Source organism: Leopardus geoffroyi, chromosome B4 (assembly GCF_018350155.1).
Source record: "Leopardus geoffroyi isolate Oge1 chromosome B4, O.geoffroyi_Oge1_pat1.0, whole genome shotgun sequence".
NCBI lineage: Eukaryota > Metazoa > Chordata > Mammalia > Carnivora > Felidae > Leopardus > Leopardus geoffroyi.
Window position 1 is genome coordinate 46,569,180 of NC_059341.1, and position 21,906 is coordinate 46,591,085.

General features: G+C 41.0%; 1 protein-coding gene across 12 annotated transcripts in view; it reads left to right on the plus strand.

Annotated features, from left to right (window-relative positions):
• APOLD1 (apolipoprotein L domain containing 1) overlaps positions 1-21,906 on the plus strand; it is a 57,888-nt gene that overhangs the window by 28,775 nt on the left and 7,207 nt on the right. For 3 of the 12 annotated variants that reach the window (XM_045465513.1, XM_045465514.1, XM_045465520.1), the window contains one exon: positions 16,798-16,902. The exons of the other annotated variants lie outside the window; for them this stretch is intronic. The gene's annotated coding sequence lies outside the window, so the exon portion shown is untranslated. The remainder of the gene's footprint in view (positions 1-16,797; positions 16,903-21,906) is intronic. 12 annotated transcript variants of the gene reach the window in all.

Consider the following 21,906-nt stretch of genomic DNA (forward strand, 5'->3'; position numbering starts at 1 on the left):
CATTCCCTAATGCTAATTAACAATGCCCCAGAAATCTCATCTTTAGAATTTCAGATTATAGCCACAGTGCTGCAGTCTGACAGGTGGGAAGCTTCTAGCATTTTGATTTTTAAAAGGTCATGCTGTCTCAAAAATAAATAAACATTAAAAAAAATTAAAAAAAAAGGGGGGGGGGCACCTGGGTGGCTCAGTCACTTGGGCGTCTGACTTCGGCTTAGTTCATGATCTCACCATCGGTGGGTTCCGGCCCCGTGTCAGGCTCTGTGCTGACAGCTCAGAGCCTGGAGCCTGCTTCCGATTCTGTCTCTCTCTCTCTCTCTCTCTCTCTCTCTCTCTGCCCCTCCCCTACTTCCACTGTCTCTGTCTCAAAAATAAATAAACATTAAAATTTTTTTTGAAAGATCATGCTGTTTAATTACTCAAGTATTACATATAATATTTTTACTAGTAAAAAAAATTTTGTTTTCAAGCCAAAACTACCCTTCCGAGTGAAGGCAGTTGCATTTTCTCTGCCCTTTCTTAACTCAGCCCTGAACGGAAAAGGGGCATGATTTGAGGGGCAGATTTGGGGAAAATAAAGTGGGCATGCTCAGTTCATTCCCACCCACTTTTCCTCCTTGGAATCCAGCCAGCATGAGGTCTGCTGTCAGGGCGGGCTGACGCTTCCACTCACGGCAAGGCAAATCCCCCTTGGACCTGGACTGCTGGATTTTATTCTGCAGCTGGGTGCTGGGAAGCTTTTCTGACTCTCAACCCAGCTTTATCAGGAACTAGGTACAACTTTGGCCTTCTCCTTCCACTCCTTTATCTCAGTTTGTTTTGAACTCAGAAAAGGAGGAAGGGGTGCTATTTATCGGGCTCTGCTTCAGTGTTCCGACATTTGATACATTGGCCAGAAAATTGGTGTGGGAGAAATAAGGTACACAACTAGGGAGAAGCGAATGAATGCCCATGGAGTGACTGAGGCTTCTGGAGTGGCATGGGATTGGCCTTGGCCCTGTGGTCTTGCTCTTTAGTGTGTGTGTGCAAGACATTTCGATCTTGGCAGTCTTACATTGAGCCAGGTAGGTTTTTATGGTGGTGCAGTGGGCTCTTAACAGCTGTGGCCTGGGAAAAAAGACCTTAGAAAAGCCACTCTGAGGCTGTAAGAGGACTTTGGCAAGGGCACAGGGGCCACGAGAGGGACTTATCAGGGGCCAGCAGGCTGAAGAGGTCTTAATAAGCAGTTACAGCTGAGGCAAGGGTTCAATTATAGGGAGAAAGAAACAGTCTTTTCATATACTGCCCTTTTAGATATTGAAGGAGTCGAAAAATATTTGCTGTTTTTAAACCGTAGGGGCAGCTGGGTTCTCTTTGGACCACAGAGCACTAATGAGAGATTAGCTTTCAATGTGCTAGTACTAAGTTTAGGTGGGTAATGTAAACAAACAGTCCTAATTTTGACTCCTCTTTTATGTTGTTTTGAACTATCTTCAAGGGCAAAAGTGGATGGACTAAGTTTGCATTTATGTGGCTCAAGAATCACTCCCTCTACTTGTCCTCGAGGTTGCTAGAAACTGGTTACGGAAATGGGATGGAGAAATCCTCCCCAGGTGATGGTTTTCTTCCGCCTGAGGAATGCCACAGAAAGAGGCGGTGGAAAAAGCCACGGCAGCACAGGAATAAAAATGCTTACTGGTTACTTTGGGAGCTCTGTCACTGGACGGAATTCACCTTCAGTGCAACACTGCAGTGCAGACAACTAAAATTCAAAAGGGACTCGGAAATTAAGAGGTTTCTAATATCTGGGTGGGAAAGGACAGCTCCACAGATAAGATCTGATCAACGAAGATGTTGCCAGTGCTGCGCAATTCTAACTTGGCAAGGAGGCAGCAGCCCCTCAAATGCCTTGTCAGAGGTGGAACTTCCTGGATGTGAAAAATGCAAGGTGCCATTGTGCGGAAATTAACCTGTAGCTAGTCGATTTCTCGTATCTAGGTTTTAAATTTATTTTTAAAAAGTCTTTATTTTTTTTGTTTTAGAGAGAGAGAGAAAGAGACGGAGTGCGAGCAGGGGAGGCACAGAGAGGGAGGCACAGAATCCAAAGCAGGCTCCAGGCTCCAAGCTGTCAGCACAGAGACTGACCCGGGGCTCAAACCCATGAACCGCAAGATCATGACCTGAGCTGAAGTCCGGCTCTCAACGGACTGAACGGCCCAGGCGCCCCCCTCCTAACTGGGTTTTAACTCACAGTCCAATTCTGGATTCTTGGTCTCACTCAACTGGCTTCTGGTGAGGCTGTTATTTCTGCAACAGTTTTTGGCGACCCAAAATACTGTTGGCGACCCGCACTACTGATTCTGGGAATGTATTTTGCTTGATAATTTGCTTGAAAAATCGGCTTGTTTTCTGCCTCTGGTGTGTGTAGAGCGGGTGCTGTGATCATTTTACATGTTCTGTAAATCTATAGGCTCTTGGAAAAAAGCAGAGTACAGACTTGCTGGGGGTAACTATTGTTTTCTAATTTGGAGGCCCTCTAGGAGCTGCCCCCATTCCAGTGAGATCAAGCTAAAATGTAGTTGCTAAAGATCCCTGCCTCTACCCAAACATCGAAATCCCCTCCATCTGAGACAGAGCAGCTCGAATAAAAAGTTGGGGGAAATGAATTTTGGACTTTAATTTCTTTGAATTTTAATTCACAAAAACAGGATAATTTTGTTTTGAACCTTGCTTTCTTTGAACCTTAATGTCTCATGATTTTTCTTTCATGCCTTGGACCTTAATTTCTCTCTAGACATTTGATAAAGGGAAGATGTTTATGTTAAAATTTTTTTTCCCCTCAACATTATTAGCATTTTGTTATTGAGGTTTTGTTGTGCATATTATAATGGGAATAGTGCATTTGTCATTTTTATTTTAATTTTATTATTATTATTCTTTTAAATGATTTTAATGTTTTTAAGTTTATTTATTCACTCTGAGACAGAGAGAGAGAGACAGAGAGAGAGAGTGCACACAAGTGAGGGAGGGGCAGAGAGAGGGAGAGAGAATCCCAAGCAGGCTCTGCACTGTCAGCACCAAGCCCAATGTGGGGCTTGAACCCACGAACCGTGAGATCATGACCTGAGCCAAAGTCAGACGCTTAACCGACTGAGCCACCCAGGAGCCCAGTTTTATCAGTTTTTAAAAACGTTTATATATTTATTGAGAGAGAGAGAGCAAGCATGTGTGGGGGAAAGGCAGAGAGCAGAAGAGAGAGAGAATCCCAAGCAGGCTCTGTGCTGGCAGCGTAGAGCCTGACGGGGGCTCAATTCCATGAACCCCTGAGACCATGACCTGAGCCAAAACCAAGAGTCGAAGCTCAACTGAGTCACCCAGGCGCCCCTTTGTCATTTAATTTCAATCCCGGGGCATCTGGGTGGCTCAGTCTGTCAAGCGTCCGATTTCAGTTCAGGTCATGATCTCATGGTTTGTGGGTCCAAGCCCTGTTTTGAGCTTTGCGCTGACAGCTCAGAGCCTGGAGCCTTCTTCAGATTCTGTGTCTCCCTCTCTCTCTGTCCCTCACCTGCTCAGGCACGCTCTCTCTGTCTCTCTCAAAAATAAACAAACATTGGAAAAAAATGTTTTTTAAATCTCAATCCTGATCCTCTGGTATGCTATGTGGAAAACACGGATAGGCATGATAAAAACGGATAATAGAAAAATGAACATTTCAGATTTGGGTACAAAATGGCATTGAACTATTTAATTAATGCATATAGGGAACTATTTTGGAACCTTTTGTGAGTGAAATCTGTCTTGCCCACCAGTGTTCCTGGGAGGGGACAAAGTTGGGTAATATAAGAGGGAGGAGTAGTCTCATGAAGATGGGGCAGGACTGTTCTGATAGGCTCCTGAGGTCCTCTCGTGAGGATGTCACACACACCTCTGCTGACATAGGCTTAATGGCTAAAACCAGTGGTTTAAGAAAACAAAAATCAAGGGAATATTAGTGGGGGGATAATTCTTAACTGACTTTTGATATTACCTTCTGCCATAGATTGAGTTATTCTCCAAGCATATCCATGTCCTAATTCCCGGAACCTGCGAACATATTCTTTTATGTGGTACCAACGACTTTGCAGATGTGATTAAGTTAAGATCCTGACGTGGGGAGGTTATCCTGGACTATCTGGCTGGCCTGATGTGACCACAAGGGTCCTTAAAGGGGGACACAGAAGAGTCAGAGAGGAAGGTGATGTGATGACAAAGCCAGAGATGGGAATGACGAGCTTTGGCGACGGAGGAAGGAGACACAGCCAACAAGCACAGGCAGCCACTAAATGTTGAAAATGACAAAAAAAAAAAAGGGGGGGGGAGTGGGATTCTTCCTCTTCCTCAGAGCCTCCAGAAGGAACCAGCCCTTCCAACACCTGGACTTTACCTCTGAAAAGTGAAATGGATTTTGGACCTCTGGCCTCCAGAACTACTAGAGAATAAAGATGCATTGTTTTAAGTAACAATGTGGTAATTTGTTACAGTCCCAACAGGGAATGAATACAACTTCCATCTGTGAAGGAACCTGACTTAGTAGATCTCCTTGTGTTCTTGGAGAGGGTGATGTAATCTGATTGGTAAATTCCAGAATAATAAATTGAGCATGAATGGCTTGGTTTCATTCTTCTTCCTCTTTGGGAGCCAGGCAGCCCAAGAAAGCATCTACTCTGCTACTTACAGGGCAGGGCCACCCATGGGATCTGCCCCTTTTGGGGCTGCTGGGTTTGGCTGGTTCAGTCGGTATAATACTGTGTGGTTCAGTATTAGTAAGCTCATTTGCCTTCCATGCTAAGCTACATTCTCTAGTGGCTCTCTTTTTAATGTTTATTTATTTTTGAAAGAGAGAGAGAGAGAGAGAGAGAGAGAACAGGTGAGCAGGGGAGGAGCAGAGGGAGAGGGGGACACAGGATCCAAAGCAGGTTCCAGGCTCTGAGCTGTCAGCACAGAGCCCGATACGGGGCTTGAACTCATGAACCGCGAGATCATGACCTGAGCCGAAGTCAGACACTTAATCGACTCAGCCACCCAGGTGCCCCTTCAGTGACTTTTATCAGAAAAGGTGATATTTTGGTTCCCATGGATCACTTCTTTGTCTTATTTCTCTCTTTATTTATAACTCAAGCATGATAAAAGGGTGAACTTGAAGATAATAGATTGAACAAAAGTGGCACAACCTTTTCTTCCAGCTCCAAATTTCTATAAGGTCTATAAGAAATGGAAAAGGTAGATGAAGAAAATCACAACTGTATGGGAAACAAGAGGGGGAAATTTCCAGGGACCAGAAATTGTGACAAATGCCTGTATGATACAGGCGCAGGTGAAAAAGATCCATGATAGCCAAAACTTGAATATTGTTTTTTTGTTTTTGTTTTTGTTTTGCTGCAAAATATAGGAAGGACACCCTGAATGCTCACTGCCCCAAACTGGTAGATGCTAGCAGCAGGAAAAAGTTCAAAGTTCAAATAAGTTGACTGATTCGGGGACTGCAGCAGGAATGTCTAGATGGTTTGATCCCTCCTTAGCACCACCTTCTCCTACCCCTTCCGCCGGATAATAGTAATGGTAGTGTCTATCTCCAGTGAAGAAAAATGGGGAGGAAGGTGACAGTAAGAAAGATAAGGCAGGGCCCTGCCTTCAGTGTCTGGCAACGTCTGGGAAGAATGAGGAGCATCTGTACCAGAACACTAGCCACCGAGGTATAACCTCAGGTTATAGGTAATCCTATCCTATAGGTAATCCTATAGGTAATCCTATCCTTCCTCAAAACAGGCCAAGAAAAACAATGCGACGTAGATCTAACAGATGCCCTCTACAGAGATGAGTGAAAAATCAAGAATGTCCAACTTTGAAGAATGCCACCACGACAGAGAGAGATGGTCAAACTTCCACCTGAGAAAATGGAGTCCGTAGAGCAAGAAGATTAGGGCTTTGCAACAAGTTATGACTCGTGTTCACATTCTTGTGAACGCTGAATAAGTATGAATAAACCAGAGATTATGGAATCTGATTGTTGAAATAATAAAAGGGCTCCATCAGATTTGCTGGAAAACAAATTAACGAACTGGAAAACAGAGCTAGAAAGTTCTCTACATAATCAAGATACGTGAAAGATCTAGAATTTTCAGTTTTATCTAATCAGAGTTCCAGAGAGAAAGACTATAGAATATGGAAGAGAGGCGGAGCATTTAAATAAGTCATTCAGAGAAGACTTGCTTCCTCAGAATGAAAGGACCTACAAATAGTATGAAATGTATGAATAGAAGAGATAAGGAAAAAAGCCTTAAAATCTTCCAGACAAAATAAACAGAATGCCTACAAAGGAGGGAGGGAGGGAGAATCAAACAGACGGCAGATTTCTCATCAAAAACACTGTATTAAAAAATATCGGTGCAATGGTATCTTCATAATTTTAAGAGACGCTGACTTTTTAGAGCATTTTGACCACTTTTAATTGTACACAGTGGCATACAAGTATTTTCACATTGTTGCGTGACCATCCAATTTATCCAGCTCCAGACCTCTTCATCATCCCCACTGAAACTCGATGCTCAGTAAACACTAATTCCCCATTCCCTTCTCCCCACAGCTCCTGGCAGCCACCATTCTTTCAGAAGGGACAATAACTTTTAATTTAGGATTTTCCAAGGCCCAATGAAACAGAAGAAAAGGTTGGGGGTCTTTTCCTACCAGACATGCACAGAGACAGAGCACAAGTGGGGAAGGGCAGAGAGAGAGGGAGACACAGAATCTGAAGCAGGCTCCAGGCTCTGAGCTGTCAGCACAGAGCCTGATGCCGGGCCCGAACCCATGAACCAGGAGATCATGACCTGAGCCGAAGTCAGACGCATAGCTGACTGAGCCACCCAGGCGTCCCCAGACATTAAAATCTTAAGCATATGCAAATATATGTATCCCATATATATTTGAGATATATATATATATATATCCAACAGGCAGAGAAATAGCATTTTCTTCAAATACACATAAAACATGGACAAAAATTGAGCATGTAATAGGCCAGTTTCCCAACCTGTATACCATGTGGGACCTGTGTCCCATGGGCCAGAGGTTTGGGGATTATAGCCTGACTCCCACCAGCATCCTAGTCTGCGGCTCCAAATTCCTTTTACCCTAATGAGATGCACAAATATCATTTTTTACATGTACCACAACACCAAAAAAGTTTGGGAAGCAGATACTTGACCATAAAGAAAAGCTTAACAAATTTCAAGTCACATGCAGTGATTACAATGTAATAAAATTAGAAATTGAGGATAAAAAGAACCATTCCCAAATCTATACACTTAAAAATTAAGAATAAAAAGAGACACGTAAATAGCTCTTGGATTAAAGAGAAAGTCAAAATAGAAAATACAAATTATTGGGGCACCTGGGTGGCTCAGTCAGTTAGGTGTCCGACTTCGGCTCAGGTCATGATCTTAAGGTTTGTGGGTTCGAACCCTGCCTCAGGCTCTGTGCTGACAGCTCAGAGCCTGGAGCCTGCTTCAGATTCTGTGTCTTCCTCTCTCTCTGCCCCTCCCCTGCTTGTGCTCTGAATCTTTATCTCTCAAAAATAAATAAACATTAAAAAAAAGATACAAATTATTTAGAATGGAACAAAAAAGAACATTACATATTAAGATCCACAGAACGGGACCAAACAAGGAAATCCATAGTATGTATGTATGTATTTAAAGTAATCTGTATGCCCAACACAATGTGGGGCTTGAACTCACAAGCCCGAGATCGAGTTGCACACTTTTCCAACTGAGTCAGCTAGGAGCCCCAGAAATCTGTAGTTTTAAATGCACTTTTTTGGAAAACAAGAAAGACAGAAAATAAGTGCCTGAGTTGAAGTCAAGAGTCAGAGGCTTAACTGACTGAGCCACCCAGGTACCCCTAAGATTTTATTTTTAAGTAATTTCTACACCCAGTGTGGGACTCAAACGTACAACCCTGAGATCAAGAGTCTCAAGCTCCATGGACTGAGCAGGCGCCCCATCTTACATTTTTATTTGATAAATCAGGCAACTCTAAAATTAATGAAAATAGAAAATAAAGATAGATTTTTTTTTGGGGGGGAAAACAATTAGATAAACTTTTATAAAGTTTAATTAAAAAAGATAAACTTAACATTGGGATAGAAAGAGACATACTACAGATATATAGAGGAGATGTTAAGAGTTATTACAGAATACCATGTGTAATTTATGCCAATATATTTGATGAAATGGACAATTATTGAAGATAACCTAAATGTCAAATATTGGATCCACAATAAAGAAAAACCCCGAATATACCAATAACCACAAAAGAAATTGAAATCGTTGTCAAAAAAATACCTACCGAAAAGGTACATGGTCCAAACGTGGTCTGTGTTCTACAGTGAATTCTTCCAAGCAGTTAAAGGACATAATTCCCATCCTATCCCAGCCTTTCTAGAGCACAGAATCAGATGGGAAGCTATGTGATTCATTTTATAATCCTGACATAACTCTGATACCAGTGAGGACAAAGGACAACACGAGAGAAGAAACAGGCCCAATCCCTTAGAGTCAATATGCAAATCTAATTTAGGTGTATTTTGAAAGAATAATGCATCATGAGTAATTAAAGTTTATCTTAGAATGTAAGAATAATCTAAATTAAAATTGTTGACTAATCTACTACATTAATAGATTCATTTGACAAATGGTTACTGAGCTCCTATCACGTACCACGCACTGTACTGGGAACTGGGAAAACAGCAGTAAACCAAAGCTTAAAAAAAAGACGTTTAAGTCAACTTTACCCAAAAACCTATCATAATTCTGTAAATCTTTCATTTGAGTAAAAGTACAACCACTTGGGGCACCTGGGTGGCTCAGTCGGTTAGGCATCCAACTTCAGCTCAGGTCATGATCTTATGGTTAATGGGTTCCAACCCCGCGTCGGGCTCTGTGCTGACAGCTCAGCCTGGAACCTGCTCCGGATTCTGTGTCTCCCTCTCTCTCTGTTCCGACCCCACTCGCGCTCTGTCTCTCTCTCTCTCTCTCTCTCAAAAATAAATAAACATTAAAAAAATAAAAAAATATATAACTGCTTCGGTAATAGCAATTTCCTAAACTACAAATGAGCAACAATTCGCAATTAATTTTGAAAAGAGATTTCTTTAAAAAAGTCTCTAGTTCAGTAGTAGGTTTGACTGAAAGTGGAAGCAACTCTGAAGAGAACTCACCACGTCAGGATAGAGGGATGGCGGACTGAAATGGTACACGAGAGAACAAAAGGAGGCAAACATTTTGGTGAATAGGTATTTTTCATTGCTTCTGAAGGATGTGGCAGTAGAGAGAAAATCCTCCGGTGGAAAGGATTTTGGGGTGCTCTATACGTGCTTTCTGGAGAAGCAGGAGGAAGCAGTGATGCCTCTGAACACACTGGCAACCCAGGATTGTGAATTAGAGAACGAGGCATGGGATAGTTAAATTTTTTTTTACGTTTATTTGTTTATTTTGAGACAGAGGGCGTGCGAGCAGGGGAGAGGCAAAGAGAGAGAGAGAGGGAGAGAGAGAATCTTACGTAGGCTCCATGCTGTCAGCACAGAGCCTGCCACGGGGCTTGATCCCGCAAACCGAGAGATCATGACCTGAGCCGAAATCGAGAGTGGGATGCTTAACTGAGCCACCCAAGCGCCCCTGTGGTAATTTTATTGGTCAATTTGGCTAGGCTTTGGTGCCCAGTTGTTTAGTCAAACACCAGTCTAGATATTGCTATGAAGGTCATTTTTAAAGATGTGATTTGCATTTAAATCAATAGACTCTGAGTTAAGCAGATTACTTTCCATAATGTGGGTGAGCCTCGTCCAATCAGTTGAAGGCCTTCAAAGCAAAGACAGGTTTTCCCAAGAGGCAAATCTGCCTCCAGATTGCACTGTCTACTCCCACTTGACTTTCCAGCCTGCAGATTTCACATTCAAAGTTGCAACATCAACTTTCCCCTGAATTTTTAGCCTGCCAGTATGCTCCACAAAATTAAGGCTTGTCTGCTCCACAATAGTGTGAGCCAATTCTTTAAAATAAATCTTTCTCCCTCTGTATATATCCTACTGGCTCTGTTTCCCTGGAGAATCCTACTACAAGGCAGAAGAGCAAAGGAGAGTCTGAATGGAAAGGCATGAAAAGATCTGCTCTCAGAGGAAGCTGACCCGGTGGCGGAGAAATGTATTGGAGAATATTTAGTGCCAGATGGAAAAGCCTGAGTGATTGCAGGGAGTTTGATTTATGTTCTGGTGTTTTTATCCTCCTTGCAATGCCAGCAATCAGTTTTCCAGATTTCTCTTTTTTGGTTCTTTTTCCATCAAACCTGCTTCAGGTTTGTGAATTAGAGAATGCAGAACTGGACCCGTGTGGCTTTCCATCAGTAGCCTCCAGATTTGCTGCTCCCCATGACTCTTTACAAAGGCTGGCATCTTGTAAGGATAGCTCCGTACTGTCTTAATTTCTTAATATGGCTAATCTCTTCAAGAATTTTACATTTCCCTCCAATTAGTTTGTTAAGTAGTATAGCAAGCTTCCCCTCCTTCCTCTACAGCTGCTTTCTATTCCTTTTTTTTTTTTTTTGTATTTTTTAAAAATTGTAGGGGCCCCTGGGTGGCCCAGTTGGATAAGCATCCGACTCTCAGTTTCAGCTCAGGTCCTGATCTCACGGTTTCGTGGGTTTGAGCCCCGTGGCTGTGCTGACAATGCCAAGCCCGCTTGGGATTCTCTTTCTCTTCCTCTCTCTCTGCCCCTCCCCTGCTCATCCTGTCTCTGTGTCTCTCAAAATTAATAAATAAACTAAAAAAAAAAAAAAAAAAAGGAGAAGAAGAAGAAGAAGAAACAGAACCTTGTCAGCCACCCCAGAAACTCCTTTGTGTGTCCTGTCCCCATCTCAACCTCCTCCCTTGCCCCAAAAGTAACCACTTTTGATTTTTTGAATTACTTTATTGAGATATAATTCACATACCATATAAGTCGCCTATTTAAAGGGTATGATTAAATGGTTTTTAGTATATTCACAGAGTCATGCAACCATCTCCTGACTTTTACAGCACTTCCTTATACCTAGTACATATAGGAAAGGCAGGGTAAATGTTTGTTCTGTCCCTTAATTTATCAGTTTTCAAGATATTGAATTAATTTTCTTCCATCTTTCAAATACGACCAGTTGGTTGGGGGTTTTTTGTTTTGGGGTTTAAAAAAATGCTTATTTATTTATTGAGAGAGAGAGAGAGAGAGAGAGAGAGAAAGAGAAAACACACAAGCAGGGGAGGGACAGAGAGAGAGAAAGGGAGAGAGAGAATCCCAAGCAGGTTCTACATTCTCAGTGCAGAGCGGTTCTCGGGGCTCGATCTCACAAACAGTGAAATCACGACCTGAGCTGAAATCGAGAGTGGGATGCTTAACCCTGAGCCTCCCAGGCACCCCATGTTGTTGGGTTTTTTAAGCCATTATATACTCATGGTTTTAAATATATTTGATGAGTTTCAATCCATTGCAAATTATTAGTGAAGCCCAAATTGTCTCATTTTGACCAACATTGCCTCCTAGTTCCCTTTGACACAACTCTAGTTGTGTTTGATAGCTTTCTTGCTATCTGGAATGATCAACTGCTACAAAGCATGTCAGGCTTTGGTAATTTTATTTTTTATTTTTTATTGAGAGAGAGAGAGAGAGAGGGAGAGAGAGAGAGGGAGCAAGAGAGCCAGGGAAGGGCAGAGAGAGAGGGAGAGAGAATCCCAAGCAGGCTCTGCACTGTCATCACAGAACCCAATGTGGGGCTTGAACCCATGAACCGTGAGACCACGATCTGAACTGAAATCAAGGGTCTGTCACTCAACTGACTGAGCCACCCAGGCGCCCCAAGACTTTGGTAATTTAAACCATGTGGGAATAAGCAAATGAGTTAATAAAAATATGGAGACTTAGTCATAAGGTTATATAGTGGACATCTTTTTTCTTTTTTGCTGCCAGCGTTTACTGCATTTTATACTAGGAAAAGTTTCCCAGAGTTTATTTTAGATATCACTCCTCATTCATTCAGCTTTACTGAAGTGTGTTGAGAGGGATTGACCACATCTTGTGGTCCATGACCACATGGACCAGGGTCCATGAAAGACAAGAAGACATTCACGGGGTCTTTTGGAGACGTGTTGGGATAGTCTGCCTTCCTTTTGGAAGGAGATATTGAATTTCTACTTCTTACCATTTATACATATTAACTGAAGTGGTATTAAAAACTCAGAAGAGTCTATTATTAGAAGACACAGAAAGGTAAAAAGTCATATCGATAGATTGATAATTTGGTTACATGATGTTAGGACTACAAACCACCATGAACAGAATTCAAAGACAGGCAACAGAATGAAAGTAAACATTTCCTACATACAAAACAAGAATTAGTACCCAGATCATTGTAAACCTTCTGCATGGGGATTAGAAAAAAGGTAAACCAGTAGAAATATGGGCAAATGATATGAGCATATAATCCACATAGGAGGACACAGAAAGGGGAAAAAACCCAGATGTGAAAAGTGCACCATTTCACTCATAATCAAGAAGGTACATTTAAAAAATTTTTTTAACGTTTTTATTTATTTTTGAGATAGAGAGAGAGACAGAGCATGAATGGGGGAGGGTCAGAGAGAGGGAGACACAGAATCCAAAACAGGCACCAGGCTCTGAGCTGTCAGCACAGAGCCCGACACGGGGCTCGAACTCACGGACCGCGAGATCATGACCTGAGCCGAAGTCGGCCGCCCAACCGACTAAGCCACCCAGGTGCCCCAAGAAGGTACATTTTAAAACTGCAGCATAGGGTTCCATAGCATGGATGTACCACAGTGTAATTAACCATTTCCCTACATGGTGGAAATTTAGATTATTTTTAATTTACTACAGTGTTCAATAAACATCTGTCTTGCCTCCTTGAATCTATTTCTGCTTTTGAGAAATTAAACCCGGTAAACTTAAACTTCAGAACATGATAGCAGACATCTTGGTGTCTGGGCCCCAAACAGAAGTTGCGTATAATGCGAATGTCCTCTGAAACTTACCATTAGAATGTTCTTTGGATTATATTCTTAATCATGTGCTTAATCTAATACACTTAGGGACCACTGGAACTTTTTCTGGTCAGATTAGTTCGAACAGTCAGAAATTGTTCTCTTTCCTTGAAATAAAGCTGATTGAAGGATTACATTGTCTGAATAGCTGCAGTATTCAGAAACTCCTTTATAAAGACTTACTTTCTTTTTAGGTTTAAAAATATCCATGATTTCTTTTGGATGAATGGTCTAAACATGCATGTTTTACCAGGGCCTTACCTTTTTATTTACCATAGCTATAGTTATTTGTTGCTCATTGTATGTAAATCTGTTACAGGAGAGAAAATTGTGGACTCTCTGCCCAGGAGGGAGAAAAAATATTTATCAAATTCAAAATATGTATGCGTTTGTTTCAGAAATTCCACTTTTAGGAATCTCTCCTACTGAAATACTCACCAAGAATAGACACAAATATACTCTTGACCACATATGAGAATATTCACTGTACCACTGTTTGTAATAAACAATTCAATTGAGAATATGATAAATGTCCATCAATAAACGAATGGATAAATAAACCATGACCTGCCCAGAAGCTGAGCGACAGCTACACTTATCATCTTGGTAAAATATCTGTATATAAGAAGGTCTTGGCAGGAAAAAGAACTCACCCCAGATGGTCAAATGAAGGGATTTTAAGGAAGGATTTACTTATGGAGGTTGGGCAGTGTTAGGCCAGCAAAGAAGAGGTGGAGAAATGCCTACAGATTAGCAAGAGGGGGAAGCTGATCCATGGGGTTGAAGGTACAAAGGAGAAGACATAACAGGAACCCGGTGAAATTTGGAACCATAGAGGCAGGGCCACAAGTGGAACTCAGCCAAAGAGGGGATACATCTACTGCAAAAAGACAGAGCTGAAGTGGGTAAATGCAGGGAAGGAACACTCTGATATTTTTCTCTTATGCTCGGATATCTTGCTGGTGCCTCCCATTGGCTGAACCCTAGCATCTGGCCAGGGAGCCTGGTGAAACGATCCACAGGGGTCAGCCGGCTGGGACACAGAGCAGAGCAGACAGAAAGGCCAAAAAATGATCTATGGGGGTAGGGAAATGACTAACACAATGTTTATGTTATATTTTTTAAGTGGAAAAAAAAAGTTGCATAGCAATATATACAGCAACATGCTATTTTTTGTAAAAGAAAGACACAATGCATATTTGTATAATCGTAAGCATTATGTAAGAATACATAGCAAACTATAAACCTCACTGTTACTTCTGGAGGGTGAAAGCAAATAAATGGAGAAGGAAACCTTTCTAACTTTCTACATTTTTATATTATATAAACATGTTACAAAAAGTATTTCTTTTGTGTTGAGGGAAATAATGACAAACTATATTTTCCATGAAAAGAAAGCATTGTTATCCCTGAAGTGAAGACAAAGTAGGAGAAACCCCTGCATGATTATTAAATAATTGATTCACTCATGGGCACTGCAGAGAAACACCTCCCAAAATCCACGTTAATTATTTTAATGTGAAATTCAAAGAATAGGTCTTGTATGCTTTGGTGTTGGTTAGGGTTCTCTGTTTGCAAAGATGAGAAATCAAATCAAGATCACTCAAGGAATAAAAAGGGAGTTAAAAAAAAAAAAACAACTAAGGGGGCACCTGGGTGGCTCAGTCAGTTGAGCGTCCAGCTTCGGCTCAGGTCATGATCTCGCGGTCTGTGAGTTCGAGCCCTGCGTCGGGCTCTGTGCTGACAGCTCAGAGCCTGGAGCCTGCTTTGGATTCTGTGTCTCCCTCTCTCTCTGCCTCTCCCCCGCTTGTGCCCTGGCCCTCTCTCTCTCTGTCAAAAGTAAATAAACATAAAAGAAAATTAAAAAAAAAAAAAAACTAAGGATATACAGATGGCTCATGGAACATAGGGATGGAGAGAAAGAAAAAGTGATTCTTTCTGTTTACCTCCAGGTCCCTGTCTCTATATTGTTCCCCACAAACACACCTTTTCTGCTCTTTGGTGTACATAATAGGCAAAATGTAGCTGCCTCACAGATCTGGACTTCCATATTTCAGTTGCAGCCACTGAGAGAAGACTAACTCAACTCTCTTTGGGTCCATATTCCAACCTCCCAGGAGAAAGAATCTGATTGGCTAAGTTGGGTTCAGATGGCCACCTCTGGTCTAGTTGGCTATGGTCAGTGGTGCAGGATCATACAATGTAGTGCGAACACAGATCCTGGAATCCTCCGCAAGGAGATAAAGAGACATTGTTAGATCAAGGATAGGGGATATGTTCCTAGGCTACCTACTACGGTTGCAAATAAGGCAGAGAACATTATAAATTGATGAGTTAAAAAGCACTTTTCGATTAGGCCATAGCTGAAAAGCAAAAAAGATATTCTGAGGGAGCCATAGAAAGGCAACGGTAAAACACTGATATAAAATGAAATCAATTGGTATATCAAATGCTATACTATGAGAATAATAAAGTATACATTTTTTTAACTATTTAAAAGGTTACAGATAATCAGAAATCACAGTCACTGTTTTGAAAATAGGTACTAATAATATATTTATAACACATTTTGTAGGTCTCAAAAGGATTCCACATGTATTTTATAATTCATTTAAGAAAACCCTCTAAAGGCAATTGAGGATCAAAGAGGTTAAGTTATTTGCTCAAAGTCATATGGGAACCAAAGGCTCAGGACTCAAGGCCAGTGTTGTTACTCTACATGCAGGGCCCCACCTTACAGAATCTGCTTTGCCTGTTTTTCAAAGGTAATTTAGCCTTTTTTTTTTTTTTTTTTTTTTTAGCATAGAAAGTAGCAGCAGAAATAATTTTTAAAGTGCTAAATTTTAGGAAAGGTGGATTAAAAAGTTATTTTCTCACCTAACTCAAAAGCAAATAGAGTTGAAACCCTACCATTGAAGGGTTTATTATTATTGTTATTATTAAAGCAAATAACTAGGGGCACCTTGGTGGCTCAGTTCGTTGAGCATCTGACTCTTGATTTCAGCTCGCTTCATGATCCCAGTGTCGTGGGATCGAGGCCCCCATTGGTCTCTGCACTGAGCATGGAGCCCGCTTGAAATTCCGTCCTTCTCTCTCTCTCTTCCTCTGCCCCTCTCCCCTGCTCACATGCATTCTCTCTCTCCCTAAAATAAAATAATAATAAAATAAAATAAAATAAAATAACAAAGCAAATAACTAGAACGATAACAATCAACTTCCAGCGTATTGGAAGATACATCCCTGCTTCACTATAATGTTTACTGCGAAATGACTAAATTCTTCATTAAAAAACAGGCTTTCTGTTTCAGATTCTGTGTCTCCCTCTCTCTGACCCTCCCCCGTTCATGCTCTGTCTCTCTCTGTCTCAAAAATAAATAAACGTTAAAAAAAAATTAAAAAAAAAAAAAACAGGCTTTGAGCAAAGTCAAAACAGAAAACTAATATCCAACATTCTCTTGCCTGTAAGAGACATGCTAAAAATGAAACTATTCAAGGCGTCTAAAAGTTGAGAGAGAGCTTAAGATTTATTATGCCTCTGTACATACAAAGCCAGCAGGTGCTCTAATCTAGGTTGCAATGATTATTGTATATGTCTGAGAACTTGAGAGATAATGACTAAGCTTGGGAAAAAGAGAGACAAAGGTAATAGTTTCCTGGTGTCCTGTCCTGGGAGATAAGAGAATCTTTATGGCTACTGGCAGGGTGTGGACTCAGCTGCAGTCTTTCTGGCACCAGAGGAAAAGGCATGTGGTAAAGAAAATATGCTGTAATAGAGCCCATGGGGTAAATGCTTCTATGTTAATGAGGTAATGTATGTTTCACTCACATGATCCCAGGTGTGTTGTGCACACCTGTGGAGGGGGAAGTGGAACAAAATTAGAGTGTCTTCAATTGATCACCTTAGGGAGATTGGGGCAGTTGAAGAGCTCCCAGATTTTGCCAGAAAAATAAGTAAGATTATACCTTTTTTCCAGAAAACAACAATGATGAGAGATTCTCACTTTAAAAATAAAAATCCTGGGGCACCTGGGTGACTCAGCCAGTTAAGTGTGCGACTCTTGATTTCAGCTCAGGTCATGATCACGTGGTTTGTGGGATCAAGCCCCGCATTGGGCTCTGTGCTAATGGGTAAGAGCCTACTTGGGATTCTCTCTCTCCTCTCTCAGCCTCTCACTCATGACACATGCACGCTCTCACTCTCAGGTAAAGAAATAAACATTAAAAATAAAAAAATAAAAATCCTATTATGAAGCAGTGATTTTCAAAATTATATTATATTGAATCAAAAACAGAGAAGTTGATCAGTGGAATAGAATAGAGTTTCTAGAAACAGATGTAGACAATAGTAACAAATCAACACAAGACAAATCAGAAATAACATATTTATAGAAAAGCATAAATGCTTTCTCACTTTATGCTTAGCTTAACTCCCATCATACACTAAAATGAACTCCAGGTGGGTCAAGATAGATGAAAATGTTTATGGTGGATGCTTTCTTTTTCTTTTTTCTTTTTTTCCTTAGGCATCGGTTTCCCTCTCTGCAACACCCCACCATAATTTCCTACTGTGAGATTTCTTCTCCCTGACTAGATGTAGTGTTAGTGGGAGGGTAAAGTTCTGTTACCATGTTGCATTTGGAAGCTGAAATTATTCACTCCCCTTCTCTCTACCCAGTACAGCCAGGGGATGGGCACTTAACCTAAGCTCAGCTACTCTGGGTTGACTCCTAGAATTTTGATATTAAACTGATGCTACTACAAGAAAGAACAGGGGTTGGTCCAGGGCATCCAAACAGCCTATTCCAACTATAAAACAGCTAATATCCTTCCAGGTGTGGTTCGCCAGACCTCCTTGGTTCACTCTCAAGCATATTCCTGCAGATGCATACCAATAGTTTGATTATATTAGCCAGAGTGAGATTTTTTTCTATATCCACATAGAGGCTATAATTCCAAAGAAATAACTAAAGAGGAAGAGAATATATGAGACATGAGATGGTTGGTAGTATTGCAGTTCATCCTGGAATACATATCTCCTCCATAAGAAAAGCACTCTGGGAGATGACCTGATGGTTTGCATTTCTTCTTCTTGCCTTCCCCTATGGCAGGAGTATACTTCTCTAGCCCATTGATGTTGGCTTGGCCACCTGACTTGATTGACCAATAGAATGGAAGTGGATATGATGGTCTGAGAGGCTTTAAGTATGACTTGTCAATTTTGTTTCCAAAATATATATTTTCTTTTATCTGCTCCATTCCATTTTACCAACACTGTATAAATCCATGATAATCTCATTCATGTATTTAAAAACATTTAAAGTGTTTTTATTTTATTTTTGAGAGACAGAGAGAGGCAGAGCACAAGTGGGGGAGGGGCAGACAGAGTGGGAGAATCCGAAGCAGGCTCCAGACCCTGAGTTGTCAGCACAGAGCCCCATGTGGTGCTAGACCTGTGAACCATGGGATCGTGACCTGAGCTGAAGTCAGATGATGCTTAACCAACTGAGCCACCCAGGCGCCTCACATTCATTTACTTCTAACTCATCTCTGGCCTTTTAGCTGTGTACCTCTGAAAACCATCCTTCATACAACTGTAAAGCCACAGATTAAAGCCTTCAATGCCTCCCTCTCCCCGACATGGCATTTGAAAGCCATCACGAGGGGCGCCTGGGTGGCTCAGTCGGTTAAGCGTCCGACTTCGGCTCAGGTCACGATATCATGGTTCGTGGGTTCGAGCCCCGCATCGGGCTCTGTGCTGACAGCTCAGAGCCTGGAGCCTGCTTCAGATTCTGTCTCTGTCTCTGCCTTTCTCTTACTCATGCTCTGTCTCTCTCAAAAATAAATAAATGTAAAAAAAAAAAAAAATTAAAAAAAAAGAAAGCCATCACGATTTACTCCTATACATCCTCTCAGCCTCATCCCTGGACGTTCCCAGCTTCCCACTTTATGCTTAGCAATATGAAACTGCCTGAAGCATCCCGGACACTACTCCACGCCTTCGTCCATTCTGTTTCCTTATTCTGTCCTCCTCTTCCTTCTAATCTTATCCATATAATATCTGTTCAACTCTGTAGTTTCTACCAGTGCTTCCAGAAATTCTTCCCTGGTACTTCCTAGACATGCACTTTCCCTGTGCTTCCTTCGTGCACACACCTTTGGCACTTTCCATGTTTAATGAAATGATCTGTTCTGATATTTCTCTCTAATAGATGGCCATTTCCTGGAGGGCAGGAAAGGTATCTTATTTAGCTTTTTATCCTCAAAATCAAGCATGATGTCTGGCACACTGTAGGTATTTAATACACATCCATGGAGCTGAAATAAACCAAGCAAATTAATATAAGAAAGCTAAGTTGTCTTTTTAAAAATGTTTATTTATTTATTTGAGAGAGAGAGAGAGAGAGAGTGCACACAGAGGAGGGGCAGAGAGAAAGGAAGAGAGAGAATCCCAAGCAGGCTCCAGGCTGCCAGCGATCTCATGAACTGGGAGATCATGACGTGAGCCAAAATCAAGAGTCAGAGGCTTAACTGACTGAGCCACCCAGGCGCCCCAGAAAATCAAATTGTCTTAAATCCTGCAGCTGGGATTCCTAAAAGCTAATGGCATTATGAAGTGGTTCTTCTGGAAAGAAGTATAGCAACATGTAACAAAAACTATGAAAATGTTCTTCCTCCTCCACTTGGTATTTTCCCATTTGTGAATAGCCTCAAAGAAATAATCCAAATGGGTGAAATGTACACAGATGTTCCCGGCAACTCTAGTTATAATAGTGAAAAAAAGAAAAAAACCCTGGAAGCCATCCAACTGTCTAATAGGGAAATGACTAAGCAAACAGTGGGATTATTACATAGCTATTAAAAATGACAAGGTGAGGACTATGTCAACACGAAGTGTGTATCTGCAGGAACGTTAAGTGGAAAAAAGAACACAGACAGTGTTTAAACAATAGTGGTTAACGAGGAGTGTGTACATTAACAAAGATCAGAGGCCAGTTTGGAGAAATGAAAATGGCTAGAGTTCACTCGGCCCTTTTTTTCTTGTGCATTTCCATGAGTTGATGAAATAATATTGAGATATCGTTGCAACATAGATATCCTGAAAGTCCTCTGCAGTGTCAGTGCTCTGAGTAACCTACCAGGTTGTATTTTCCAAGAGATAATTTCATGCTTAACTCTCATAAAATCATTATGAAAATAATGATATTTCTTTGAGAGAGCAAAATATTTTTCTTTAGTTTAATTCAACAAGCAATTCTGAGAACTATGTGCTAGAGTGCTTATGTTCTCATGACATTTACAAATCACATGGGCAAAAATGCTCAGATGGATCTGTGTTATTATTTTAACCTACTTTTATTTATTTGAGTGACTGTACATATTAGGACCATTAACACAGGAAAATTTGAAAGACCTTTGGCCTAAACCTCTCATTCACAAATTGTTTCAATTTTATACTTTTGATGTTGACTCCAAAAGAGGTTCTATGTATAGTCACTAAGATATGCTGGTAAAGATTAAAAGGAAAAAATTATCATCATACAATTCTAAACTTGTGTTGCTTTACCAGTGTAGTGCACTGTGAATTAATATTTTATAAATCCTGTGATTATCTTGTGAATAGCAAAATACTGACATTGCAATATACATTACATTGCAATGAAAAGAAACCACATTTTTTTTTTTTGTATCTTGTTTGAGAAATTTTTTACCTTTTTAATTCACTGAGATCCTCAAAAACATGGAGGTGGTCCAGGTGTCCCTGGATCTCTGGGAGACCCCTGGTTATAACCATCACTTTATCTTAAAATGTGATAGTTTTAACAAGGGTTCCCAAATTAATGGCTATTAATAACTGTATAAACACCTAACTCACAGGGGCACCTGGCTGGCTTAGTTGGTTAAGCATCGGACTCTTGATTTCGGCTCAGATCGTGATCTCCTGGTTTGTGAGATTAAGCCCCGTGTCTGGCTCTGTGCTGACAGTGTGGAGCCAGCTTGGGATTCTCTCTCTCCTACTCTGTCCCTCCCTCATTCATGCACGCACGCACACACACTCTCTCTCTCTCTCTCAAAATAAATAAATAAGTCAACATTAAAAACAAAAACAAAAAAAATCACCTAACTCACAAACTGCTGTCACTTAGCCCTACTGTTTCTGCTGCCATGTAACCAGCAGTCAGAACATTCACAGCTTTTAGAGCAGAGGTTCACAACCTTGGCTACAGATCAGAATCACCTACGTTTTCCCAGACCCCACTCTGGGCCTCTTGATTTAGACTCTTCGGGACTGGAATCTGGAAATGACTATGCTTAAAAGGCTCTCTTCCTCTCTTCTTTCCTCCCCTGTATTTCCTTATGGTTCCAGAACTCAGAATTCAAGTTAGTACTGTTCATAGTATGGTTTATCTGCATCATAGGTTTAACAGATCTGAAGGCTAATCTGAGGGTCAGCCACCATTTTCAATGTAGTCTCTCTGGGACAATGTGTTACAAGTGCCCCAGACATAATTTAGAATAGAAGTTTGAGGATGCAGGCCACAGATTTTTGGGGGAACAACTCACACAAAGTTTTTTTTTTTTTGACCTTCAGGAGCATGTTTATTGTGTCTGAGATGATACATCAGGTGCTCTCTGAGCTACAAAGGGTAAAAGGAAATCCTCTCATTACAAACTGACAAAGGTAAAAGGTAAAACATTTTTCACAACAGCATGAACCACATACTCAGAAATAGATCTGGGTTTAATACAAATGACGTCATTCCTAGTCATCTACAGCTACTTTTATAACTTCATACAGATAATGAATTAGG